Below are 13,327 nucleotides of genomic sequence, written 5' to 3' on the forward strand. Positions count from 1 at the left end.
TGGTCGCCTCACTTTAGGAAAGATTTGGAAGCTTTGGAGAGGGTGCAGAGGAGATTTACCAGGATGTTGCCTGGAATGGAGAATAGGTCGTACGAGGATAGGTTGAGAGTGCTAGGCCTTTTCTCATTGGAACGGTGAAGGATGAGGGGTGACTTGATAGAGGTTTATAAGATGATCAGGGGAATAGATAGAGTAGACAGTCAGAGACTTTTTCCACTGGTACAACAGAGTGTTACAAGGGGACATAAATTTAAGGTGAAGAGTGGAAGGTATAGGGGGGATGTCAGGGGTAGGTTCTTTACCCAGAGAGTGGTGGGGGCATGAAATGCGCTACCTGTAGGAGTGGCAGAGTCAGAATCATTGGTGACCTTTAAGCGGCAATTGGATAGGTACATGGATAGGTGCTTAAGCTAGGACAAATGTTCGGCACAACATTGTGGGCCGAAGGGCCTGTTCTGTGCTGTATTGTTCTATGTTCTTTGTTCTATGCAATGTTACAGCAGGGGTAAGGCCTACAGAAGGTTTCCATTGTCACTGTTTCGGCCAAGATTTGCATTCATACAGCCCCTTTAACATTGTAAGAATATTCCAAGGTGCTTCACAGATTATAATGGAACACCAAAAAGGAGTAAATGTTAATAAACATCTTCATTATACGTTGTTTACTATTTTTGTCAGATTTCAGCAGTAAAAGTCTCAGTCTTGCCCTTCTTCCTGGTTAGCTTCTGAACTTTAGGCTTTGCACAGTAACAAGAACTTACCATTTGACTATAATTTGACTGTTTATTGAGAAGAATGGATATGAATTTTCTTTTTTTAAAAAAAAAACGTGATTAGTTGTTCTAGAATGTTGTTTCCAGTGTAATGAAGATGTGAGTGTACTCTACCTTTAAGAGTTAAAAGCTAGCCTTGGCAGCACTATGGGGTTTTAAATAAGACACAATGTAACGTGTGCTCCAGCTACAGGGGTAGCTAGGGTAGCTGGTTGCCTGGAAAAGACAAAACAGATTTGAATTAGGCCAATCAGTTTAAATTATACTCCAAAAACTACCAAACTCCAATCCAGTTTGAACTTAGTATATTGACAATCTTAAAAGTCAATGCCATAATCTGATGCTTTGGGGTATAAGACCAGGGAAAATTAAACAGTTGAAAGGAGAACTGCCAACCCCCGGCCAGTGAAGGCCGCCCAGAAAATAGCTCTCTCAAATGTACCTTTATTGATCAGTAACCAATGAAGCAAAAATCCCCAAGAAGAAGAAAAGAAGATTCGACATCTGGTTGGTTTATGAAAAGTTGAATTTTAGTAAATCTTAATTGGGGGTTTTATTGGACTAATATTATAGAAGGGAAAGTAAAAGGTAGGTTAGATGAAGGAGTTGTAAATAGTTGTTAATTAATTATTCTCTGTTATACTTTAAGAAATAAAGTTGTTATTTGTACTTTAAGTAGTTCGTGGCCTCTCGAATTTTCACAGATTACTGCACGGGATAAATCTTTTCTATGTTGCTGGTTTAAATTAAGCAGGAGGGTTTACTCCGTGTCGTAACACCAGTAATCCCTCTGGCAAAATTCATGAAGATTTCCAGTAGGATATACATATGCAGAAGCTGTTTCCAGTTGGAATGAGCAGGTCAGCATGAGCTAGAGAGCAAATATTTGAAACAAATTACAGAATCATAGAGTCAAAGAAAAAGATAGGTGGATGTTTTATGCAGTAAATTGTTACAATCCCTGATATACTACATGAAAGAGTGGTGTGTGCTTTCAATAAGAGAATCAAATAGATGCTTGACAGGGAAAATTGGGTTGATCCTCTGGTGGGATGATATGTGGTTCCTTCTCTCGTTGGGCACTTATTAGCACTATCCTGTCTCGGTGTGAGACGTCAAGGTCTCTCATTCCCTTGTCACCTTGCCAATGGTATGGACCAGATAGCAATGGTAGACTCTTTGACCCTTCAAGCTAGATTTCCCTCTGCCTCTGATAGACTTGTCTGCTATTCCAGTGCCAGCCTATGCATTCCAATAAATTAGTGGCCAACACCATGGGGCATTCTCCTGCCTCAGGTTGAGCAGGTGCCTGGTCCCTGGAAGTGCTCTAAGTGCCAGATACCTATGGAGGCATGGCAGTTTTGTGTGGTCTTGGCTGTACCCTAGCGCAAGCACCCACTGAGGGGGTAGTGCCTGAGCTAAAAGAGGGTATCGGATGCAGTGCTGCTGGTGCTTCCTGAGAGATGGAGGAGGCGAGGATGTCGTGAGGGGCTGCTCTCTGTATAGATGCTACTACTGGTGCCTGCAGGTGGTTGAGGAGAGAATGAGATTGTGAAATAGTGGTAGAAGTTTGATTTTGTTAATACTACGTTTACAGGATCTACAGTAACAGCATCACCATGTTAGCGATCATGGTCCTCCTGTACTGGGGAAAGGATCGTATGGGTTAAGGAGGCAGATAATAGGCACTCCACCAGAGCTGTTGGCTCTCTCTGCCTTATTGTAGGATAGTATCTCCTGGAATAAGGCAAAGGGAAGGACTGGGTGTGGCTGCCACAGCTGGTGGAAGAAGATGGTGAGGTGGCCTGAGTGAACAGGCAGAATAGAGGGCAGGTCGGGGGTCAATAGTTTGTGAGTTTATGATGTTGACAGTATAAATCATGAGGCGATGGGAGGTGGCTGCAGGGGCAAAGTCTGTGCAAATGTGAGGTATGAGAAAGCAGATGGCAGCTCTTAACTTGGTGGAGTGCAGAAGATCATGAAACTTCTTCCTGCACGGCCACACGTCCCTGTGGAGCTGTAAACACCGTATGGCAACTTCAGAGCAGGTTGGCAGGTACCGTGGTCTCCTTCAGCAGTGCTGAGGAAGGAGGACAGCCCTTCTCTCTACCACATCCCTGTCAGCAATCTCCCTCCAATGGCCATCCCTGGGGCAATTCTCCCCACGCTGCAGCTGTGAAGGGCAGCTCCTGGTGAACGGTGATTGCTCTGGTGGCTGGGATTTAAACATGGCACTGGCAGCAGGTTACCAGGAAGGTACTGGCAATAACAAGGATATCTGCCGCTTGTGAGACCACCTGTGGGGTGCCACTGGGTCATGGTGCAATGAGGCGAACAGCGTACCATTGCGTGAGAAAGCTTGCTAGGGCTCACGGAGGGAAATGCTGCGCGAGACTCCCTGAAATTGAGATATAGCCAATTTTTGGGGAAAGCCAGCATGATGAATGAATGAACTAAAAAGGCTCACAGGCACAATTTGTGCCCAGCTATGACAAAATAAAGATGTTGCATCTGTAAAACTATATGTCACTCCCAGAAGACGTGCAGAAGTAATATGTCATTTCAGAGCAGCAAAAAATTAAATGTCTGCTCATACAAAGATGTTGATATGGTAGAACCACCAGCACAGGAAAGGATACCCTTTGCATTTCTAGGGAAAACTGGCGATCCAGATTACTCAGGTTTCAGAACCTGATTATGTCAAAGGACATCTTATTTTAAGATTGATACAGAGGTGAGTATCACGTAACAGTCTACAGCCTTTCCCAAGTGGCCATAACTGTCAAGGTTAAAGGTATGCTAGCCAACTTTGCAAGCCAAGGCGTGTAAGAAAGTTGAGAATGTGTACGGGACTTATAATCAACATTTCCCACTTTTGAGCCTGCACACTTATCTGGAAGTCAGCAACCGTGAGGTAGCTGAAGACGTTCAGCTAATTCCAATCGGCAACCAAGAGAAACCATGTTGTGCCAAGTTTATTCAAAGAAAAGGCAATCAGAGAACAACTCATCCACATTGTCGTCCAACATGTCAAGTGCCAACCAGTAAAAGGGTTTTGCTTCCTAGACTCATGGCAGAACCCAAAAACAGAAAATCTGTAGGGAATACCAATGTTGGCAGAAGAGAAATGTCAACAGAAAAAAAATCTGTGTCTATACTAGAATGGTGGAAATGTTTCCATGTCTATCCTCAATGAAGAAATTTCCGACGGTAGAAATCAGCAATGTTTGTAAACAGAAGCAAATACGGAGAACAGAAATCTAATTAAGCTCACTGAGGAATTCTTAAGTGAAGTCATTCAGATAACAAAGCTGTCCATGGATCAACTTGTTGCAGAAAACTTGTGTTTGTTGTCAGATGATGAAATGACACCAGTTAATGAAGAACATTTCAAGTTGCAGTACTAGGAACAGATGTGATGCTAGATAAGAAACAGTCTTCTAGTTCCAAGACTGAGGAAGGAAAAATTGCAGATGCACTGTTACAACAACAACAGGAGGTGAATGAAGATGTACAACCTAATCAATGAAAGGGAGTAAAGAGTTTGCGTACACAGCACGGATCTCTCAGGAGATTGAAAATAAGGATTGAAGATTACCACGAAAGATTACCACAATCAGGACATGATCAAAAAGAAGAAGAACTTATCCAGCCCCAAAAAGCAGGATACTTCAGAAAAGAAAGTACGGTGTTCCACGAAGCAGCCATTTTGTGTGATGGAAATTCTTGAGATTAAAGGTCCTCTCGATGTTGCTGTGGTGTTGAGTAACTGTCTGATTCAGCAGGCAAGAGGTCTTCTGCAAAAGATGGGCCAACCACCTGTTTTAGAAGGAACAACGTTGCTTATGGAGGACATTCAGGTGTCAAGAGATCCTTTCTTGAAGAATAGCAAAGCCTCCAGTCTACCTGAATTTGTGAAATCAGAGACTTCAGGGGTGGATTGACATGGGATCAAGGTTAATGTAATTTTATGCATAAGTATACAAATTGTTTCATCAAAAACATTGTGGGGTGGTATTATAGTCCAAAGAAAGGGTTAATGTTGAAGACTGCAATGAAGCACCACCTAATCTGATGATGACACGCAGATGGGGAAACGGGGTACTTAGTTCTGAATTTGAAGGGGTTAGATGTCTCATTTTGTGACCCCCAAAGTCTTAATAACAATGCCTAACCAGCTAATGTAACTTCCACCTAAGTGCTATCATGAAATTAATAAGTCAAGATCCTCTTCTTGTAGGCATGTTAGTTGTTGCTTCTTTGATATTGTAACCAAATATGCCCTTTAACTCAGCCAATCAAACAGGATTGATGGCACCATCTTTCTATCCACAGACAGGAGTCATGCATGTAAAACAGGGGTCTCTCTAGTCTTGCTTGTCTCCAACGTACTCTAAGGCAATGCCCTGCTATGTATCTGCACAGTACACTGTGAGGCCATGTTGTACCACACAGTCATGAATTACTTTATCCACGCAGTGGGGGCACTTGCAAATGAGAAAGTTTACAGATCCCAGGGAGAACTCTGCAAAGATGCAAAGGAAACCGCAGGCACTGAAAGAGTTAAGGGGAATGATACAATAGGAGGTCAAACTGTAGCTAGGTGGTAATGCATGTGAAGCTCCACCAGCGCACATCAAAGCCTTTTATGATTACTTAACAATTTCACAAACATATTTTAACTTTCACAGCTCTGAGTTTGTTGCAATGTAATTAGTTTCACTTGAAAGAAAAAGGCTTCCATAATGTTTTATAGTTTTTATGCATGCAGGGACTTACTCCAGTAATGAAGAACCATTTGATTTACTGGCTGTGGGAAAGTCACTAACATGTCTTTGATCTCCAGCAAAAAGATTGAAGTCAGAAAACTTAGAGCTGTAAACACCATTTGAAAAGATAACTAGAGAATTAATGATTCCACAAATGCAGAATAAATCAATTGTAACAAATATAAAACACAGTATCTATTGTTATCCAGTGATGTTACAATGTAGATGTAAAGCTTGACTTTATGCAATCCTGTATATAGTCCACAAGGGGGAGATAGATGTTTGTTCTTCACATGTTCACCAGGCTCTCTGGGCTTGTGTGAATACAGGAGTAACTGTTCTATTCCCAGTTAGAATACTCAATGCTGACAATCTTTGCAACCTTTGCGCTAGTTTGCATTTTTCTATGAATAATCATACCATTGTGCTTGATTAGAACTGGGCCATTCAACCACCTGATGAGGGAGCAGCGCTCCGAAAGCTAGTGCTTCCAAATAAACCTGTTGGACTATAACCTGGTGCTGTGTGATTTTTAACTAGGCCATTCAGGTTTTATGCATACAGGGTGGTGAAAATGTTTCTCACAAAAAGTTATTGAGATTTGGACCCAGGAAGTTGAATAATACTTTCACAACTGGAATTGATACCATCTTACTTGAAGAAGGTATTATAGGATATTATAGCAAGACATTTCGATGGAATCACAATATAGATTAGCTGCTATCCCATTGAATGATGGATCATATTTGAGAGACTGAATGTGATAGGATTACTTCTGCACTCTGTATCCATTTTGTTTCTTTTGATTTGCAAATTTCAGTCTTAGTCTTGCTTTTGGACAACTGTTCATTATTCTGTCATTCCCACCTCTCGACACATCTTTTGTTTCATTTCTTGTCCCACTAGCTTCCCTTTTGACTCTGATCCACACCTCTTCTTTCATTAACTTCTTGTATTTTATGTGTCAGCAAAGATTCTCCCTCATTTGATACAAGTAAAACCTACTACATTTCATTCCTGATCCAGTTCTGAAAATAGAAGTCTCCAACCTGAACAGTTAAATCTGTTTTTCTCTCCACAGTTGTTGCCAGATCTGTAACACACTACCAGAATTTTATCTTTTTATTTCGGATTTCCCCTATATTTTGGTTTTGTTTCATTAAAGAAACCAATTTCGATGGACCAGAAGAACAGGAGGACTTTTAAAAAGTGAGTGAGAGGGTATGAAAAATGAGATGAAGGGGAACAATGAAAGGGAAACATTTGTTTGGAGTAATCCAAAGTTATTTCTTGACATCTCAATTTTTTTCTAATGCTCTTTGATTTTAGTTTTCAATGACTTTCTTTTTTACCCTTACAAAGTCTTTGAGAGTTGATGCAGGTATCCTGTTCTTTGTACTTGATTGTGACTGTTTCTCCTTTAGTTTGGATAATATTTTTTTCTTTGTCACTCATTTCAATGTGCAGCTTGTGAGAACATGTAGTCAGCTTATTGAGTTCATTGGCACATAGAACCTACAAATGTTATTTGTACGGTTTTTGACTGCTGAAAGGTCTGAGATTACAGCTCAGGATACTATTTCTGGTCAACTGTGTCAGCAGAAAGTAAAGTGGCTTTGTGCAACTTTGTATGTGTTTCCTATTACTTTTTCTCTTCTCCTACCTTAGAACATGGCTTATATGTTTTTTTTTCAAAGGGACTTTGTGAAACCTGTCTAGCAATAAGCAAAAGATGGTTTGAGTTGAAATTAAATACACAGTGGGGGATTAAGTGACACAGTGGCTTAGAATTCTGTTCCAAGACTGAACACAGACAGCCACCTCTCTGATGTGTTACACTGCACATTTAGCATCAAAACTTTGCAATTTCCACTTGGCACTCTTGCTAATTAAATGGAACAAGGTCTGTAAATAGAAGTGCTCTTTGCGGTTTCTCCCCAGAAACAAAAGCATCACTATGGATGACAGCAAGCTCCCCCTGTCTGATCCAACCTCTTGCAGGAGAAGGTCAATGAGGATGACATACACAAGGAGTACTGCATCTGGAAACTTTTTGCCAGGCACAATATACAGGGATTGAAGATTCTCCAATCTCACCACTTCATTATGGCGATAGAAAAACTGGTCTTATTTAATCTGAGAGTTACTTAATAATAATATTGAAGTCAGACTAGTCAGAGTACTGCATTCCAGATAGAGGTTAGTCTTATAGGTCTGGGAAACAGATAACAGAGAGAAATGAATACATGCATTAAATGGCATTTTATGACCTCAGGAATCTCAAAGCAATTTATTAGCCAATCGGGTAAAATTAAATCTGATGTTAAACCTTAAGAAAGCTACTGTGATAGCATATACTAGATAGAGGCTAAAAGAACACTTTGTAAAGTACTGCCTATTAATCTTTTACATCAGGAGCTCCCAAACTGTGAGACACAACCCCTAGTCCTGTTATGAGTTGAAAATATGGAGTCATTAACAATGAGGCAGCAATGGTTGCAGTAGAGCTCCCATTGAGTGTTAACAGCTCTGTCACCCCTTTAAACTTTCAATTTTTCTGTAGTAGTAAGCATAGCCTAATTTACTGATATCTGAGGCTTGAGTTCTGCCCAGTGAAGAGGTTGATGTTATTCAATTAAAAAACCTGCAGTCCAAACAGTCTAAATCTCCCCATCTATTCCTACAAATTCCAAGCACCTCAGTGTCATAGGTTTTCGCATTACTCTCACAGGTATTTCCCTGCTCTCCCACCAGCCCTGATGTCAATGGCAGGCACTCTCAGCCAACCTCAGCTGCTTTGTCCATGAGTAAATGATACTTAATAACACTGTTGATGACATCTTCCATCGTGTTGCTGATGATGGAGAATAGATTGATCGGAAAATAAAGGATCTAAAGACAAAGCAGAAAAACAACAAAACATGAATAGTGCAGACTGATTTCTTCTGAATAGGGAAACCAAGTTGGATTTGTCTGGTTTTTCATAGACAGGACATAACGAGGCAACATCCCATACTGTCAGGTAGATACCAGTGTTGTAGCTGTATTGGAACAACTACATGGGATCCTACCTAAATCCAAGCTTGTTTAAAATGTTTTGTATATTCTTCCTGAAAGAAGACCCCTTCAATGAATTAAAATCTGACACTATACAGCTCTTCATAGTTTGGAGAAAATCAATTACAAAAAATCATTAGACTTGCCAAGATATCTTCTATTGAAAAGAACTATGAACTTTAATTTCCCTTGGTGAATATACACACACAATCGAATGCTAAATTTCATCTGACATATTTCACTTACTGGACATAGTACAATGCCAAATCTAATGTAAAATATCAGTATAAAAGGGTTTACAGTGCGTGATGTATCACATAATCGTCTTATTTGATCATTGTCAAGAGATTTTATCCTTGCACCAACAATGTTGTGTTTTGTTGCATTTAGTGAACTAGCTTATTACAATTATAATTAACATTACAGTTACATGAATTATACTCGTGGCTTGCACATTTGACTCATCCGTGCATGTATCTTCTCCACATGAAATTGAACCAAGTTAGTGTTTGATGGAATAGTACAACAACACAGCATGGAAATTTGAGCTGTATAACAACTGGTTTAAATTGTTTTTGCCAGATACATTTACAGAAAGCCAGCGGCTCAGCTACACCAGAGAAAGTTGCTTTGTTAGTCAGCTAATTCTCAGCAAAAAAAAAGTTGTAAATTGAACCGAATAGTTACTGTTTGACCAATAGTTTAGACAGGTCATTGCACACATTCTAATTTTGCTTTAATTGAGTTTAACCAGTACAATGTAGATTTTATCAGATGACATTAGAAACCAACTGCACCAGAAAAATCACTAATACAGATCAACCAAATGGCTGATCAAAGTGGCCTCAGCTGACACCAGGATTTAAAGAGAAAGCAAAACAAGCAAAACATGAAGAGTGCAGACTGATTTCTTCTGAATAGGGAAGCTGCTTTATGACTGTGCTAGGTTGCTATGGATCAATATTTTTGACACAGATTAGGGTCAATTTAATATAGAAAATTGCTAACCTGTAGTGAGGAGGATTTAGTTGCATGTAAAGTGTCAGATATAGATTTACATCAGATTTATTCTGAGATTTTGAAGCTTACGTACTGGAAATGGATCAGTGTTTTAAATCCTCCTGCTCTGTGTGTGGATCAAAAATGTAATCAATGGTAAAAGCGTGATTCTTTCATGTTATGCTCAAAGTGAATTAAATTGCTCAACCATCCCGTATAAAATCAATGTTTTGGTTGGGTATTTAATATGTGTTGTGGAATTTCAGGGAGACAGCCCTCGATGGGAGAATAACTTGTGAATCAACGTCTTACCCGTAAGAGCTTGTGCTGGTTTAATTTTCATCATGTTGGGAGATGTATCTCCAACACACACACACGTACTGCAGGGAGTATGAAAATTTATTGCCCTATTGAGGTTGGTGTTGATGAAGAAATTTCTGCTACTTGTGGAGGGAGATGTTGTCTTTCAGAGTTTTATTTTGCTGATAGATGTTTAGTTTCTATTGGGCATGCTTTCGCATTTGCTGCTGGATTGCAAATTCTGTGAAGGTTAAATTAATTATTTGACCTTCATTTGTTTTAAAATTAAATCTGAGTTAAATGGCTGTTAAGGGACATTTGTTTTTACTATAGAACAGAATTCAAACAAAATAAATATTGAATAAAATTGAAAAATTTAGATGAATAGAGAATGTGCGTCAGAACTGGGGAAGGATTTGTTTGAAAATAACATAGCAGTAGTAGTGTAAAAATAACTAGGAAAGAACACAATGCAACAAAAAACTGGATACTTCTGCCTCTTAGTTTCTAAGCCAGTTTTACTTTCTAAAGCACTCTGAACATTACCAATCCTATTGATTTTATTTTGTTAAAATCTTTAATAGGTATTTTCTACTGGCCAGTAAAGTACATATTCTCAACTCTTCAGATGATAACTTATCTGTGCATATGAGAAAACATGTTTTCAGATAATCCATTAGAATCTGATTAGGTGTTGATGCTCTTTCATTTAAATTATTCCAACTTTTGTTTACAAAATATGGTTTGTGAAATATACTAATCAGTATAATTTATGAGGATTTCAGATGATTGTATGACAAATGATGAAATTATTTTTGAATGATGTGCTTTGAATCTATTTAACAATTTTAATGTGCCCAACCATTTGTGTTAATTTTGTATTAGCAATTATTTAGTTCATTATCCTATATTAACCCCAGAGCAAGATGGCAGTAGTGAAGTAGCAGCTTTCAGGCTCCTGGTCATCAACTGCTTTCTTCCGTCCATTTCTTTTATTCTTTTTTCCTTCTTTTCTTTAAACTTTTCTTTTCTCTACAGTTCTCTCTTATCTTTTGCTCCTGGGGAGCTCAGCTGTAGTCCACCGGCGAGAGGTGGCATTGGAGCACGGCAACCATGACATTGGTTGGCCCAGCTCAGGACACCAACATTGACAATGGTTCTGGTGTCAGCGCTGGCTCAAAGGGTTACACTCTTGTATTTAGTTCAGGAAGGTTGCGGACTCTGATACTCAAACTGATTCCAAGATGGCGCCGAGGTGGATCCAGCAGCGAATGATGACATTGGACAGTGGCAATTATGATATTGGTGGATTCGGCGCAGGCAGGGACTTGGCAGAAGCACAGGAGATGGCCAAGAGACAGTGGCAGTGGTGGTGGCATCGCGGCATTGAAGGGCTCACCGAAGGTGATGTTAGTGAGCTTGGCTCAAGACTCATGACCATGGTGGTGGCTAGGGTGATCTCGACTTTCTGCTTTCCTTTCATTTCTCTTTTTTAAATTTCTGCTCTTGTTTTTAATTCTAACTATTGCATTCTAAGTTGGTGCCACAGAGAGATGACTCTATATTCTTGTATTTGGGTATATGTGACAATAAATCTAATCTAATCTAATTTAATCCAATCTAATCTAATCTAATTTAAGCGATTAGTTAAACTTGTGTGTATTGCAGTCTCTCAATAATGTAACATTATAAGTGAATCCTAGAATGAACCTTTGTTTATGTTTGACCCTGGAAACTGAGCTTTCTGGAAAAGCGCAGCAGGTCAGGCAGCATCAAAGGAGCAGGAGAATCGATGTTTCGGGCATAAGCCCTTCTTCAGGAATGAGGAGGGTGTGCCAAGCAGGCTAAGATAAAAGGTAAGGAGGAGGGACTTGGGGGAGGGGCGTTGGGAATACGATAGGTGGAAGGAGGTTAAGGTGAGGGTGATAGGCCGGATAGGAGGTGGGGAACTACTCTTTCCAATCCTCCCACTTCCTCCAAACCAAAGGAGTAGCCATGGACACCCACATGGGCCCCAGCTATGCCTGCCTCTTCGTCAGATATGTGGAACAGTCCATCTTCCGCAGCTACACTGACAACACCCCCCACCTTTTCCTCCGCTACATCGATGACTTTATCGGTGCTACCCTCGTGCTCCCATGAGGAGGTTGAACAGTTCATCCACTTTACTAACACCTTCCACCCCAACCTCAAATTTACCTGGACCGTCTCAGACTCCTGCGGTTGCAGGGGAAGGTGCCGGGAGTGGAGGTTGGGTTGGTGGGGGCTGTGGATCTGACGAGGGAGTCGTGGAGGGAGTGGTCTTTCCGGAACGCTGATAGGTGTGGGGAGGGAAATATATCCTTGGTGGTGGGGTCTGTTTGGAGGTGGCGGAAACTGACCCAGGACCAGTCATCCAATGCACCTCTGTGTTTATATATGGATGGATTATGTGAAGAAGAAGGAGAGACCAGCAATGGGGTGGAAAATAAAGGTTTAACTTCTGTGATTAGATATCATTGTAGAATGGAGCTAACTTCCATAGTTCCTCAGCTCACAGTGACTGCATAGGAAGAAAAGCATGCCTCATTCAAGGAGCAGAATGCTTGCTTTATCTCAAGGTAGCATCAATTGGTGTGTTTTGTTCTCTGTGACATCGAGTCAACTGGGAATAATTAAGGTGGTAGAACAGATGACAACACATTCAGAAAGCTTTAGTAGTATTTATTTAAGAGAGATAGACCTTTCAAAAGTGAAGGATAATTGTTATCAATTCCAATTTCAGATTGAAAGTGCTTAATTTTTCAATCCCATTGATACTCGCTTTCTTACTGTAAACTGCAAAATCGGTTTCTTAAGTGACATTGTTTCCCAAGAGAAGACAGTAACGTGTGTCCTGAAGACTTTAAATTTATAATGATATTTAGTTTAGGTATAAATCATAGATTTATGCAGGCTGTGTGGTTGGTTATGTATCATTCCCCACTTCTGCAATGATTTAACTATTTTCCCACTCCAACATTGGCTATTTGATACAATTTGGTAGAATTGTCTTGCTTCCAAAAGAGATCTTGTCCTTTACCATCTGAAAACTCTGGCTTTTCTGTAATTTTCCATTGCGAGAACTACATATCTCGAGGATTAACCAGATACTTTACTTTCCACAACCCGTTTTCCAGACAAAACATAATCTTCTGCTACATGACCAAGCTTACTGTGAAATGCTGGATATTAAACACTAACCAGTCTTTATACATTACAAGGTTTTTAAAAATATCAAATTAGAAATGGAAAGACCAAAGATTCAAAGTAATAAACTGAATAATATTGTGGGTTACTGACAATAATACTATTGTAGCAATCTCAACTTTGGGTCATACATTTGTTGTTGCAAGACAATTGAAACTGATTGGAAGGAGGTGGGGGGTTGGGGGGGGGGGGTGGGGGTGG

The 13,327-nt window shown here is 40.0% G+C and overlaps 1 protein-coding gene across 2 annotated transcripts in view; it reads left to right on the forward strand.

Moving 5' to 3' along the window:
• Window positions 1-9,838: 9,838 nt before the first annotated feature.
• rerg (RAS-like, estrogen-regulated, growth inhibitor) overlaps window positions 9,839-13,327 on the forward strand; it is a 90,179-nt gene continuing 86,690 nt past the window's right edge. The window contains exon 1 of one of the 2 annotated variants that reach the window (XM_043713544.1): window positions 9,839-9,912. The gene's annotated coding sequence lies outside the window, so the exon portion shown is untranslated. The remainder of the gene's footprint in view (window positions 9,913-13,327) is intronic. The other variant, XM_043713545.1, reaches the window with a different exon arrangement.

Source organism: Chiloscyllium plagiosum, chromosome 23, assembly GCF_004010195.1.
Source record: "Chiloscyllium plagiosum isolate BGI_BamShark_2017 chromosome 23, ASM401019v2, whole genome shotgun sequence".
Taxonomy (NCBI): domain Eukaryota; kingdom Metazoa; phylum Chordata; class Chondrichthyes; order Orectolobiformes; family Hemiscylliidae; genus Chiloscyllium; species Chiloscyllium plagiosum.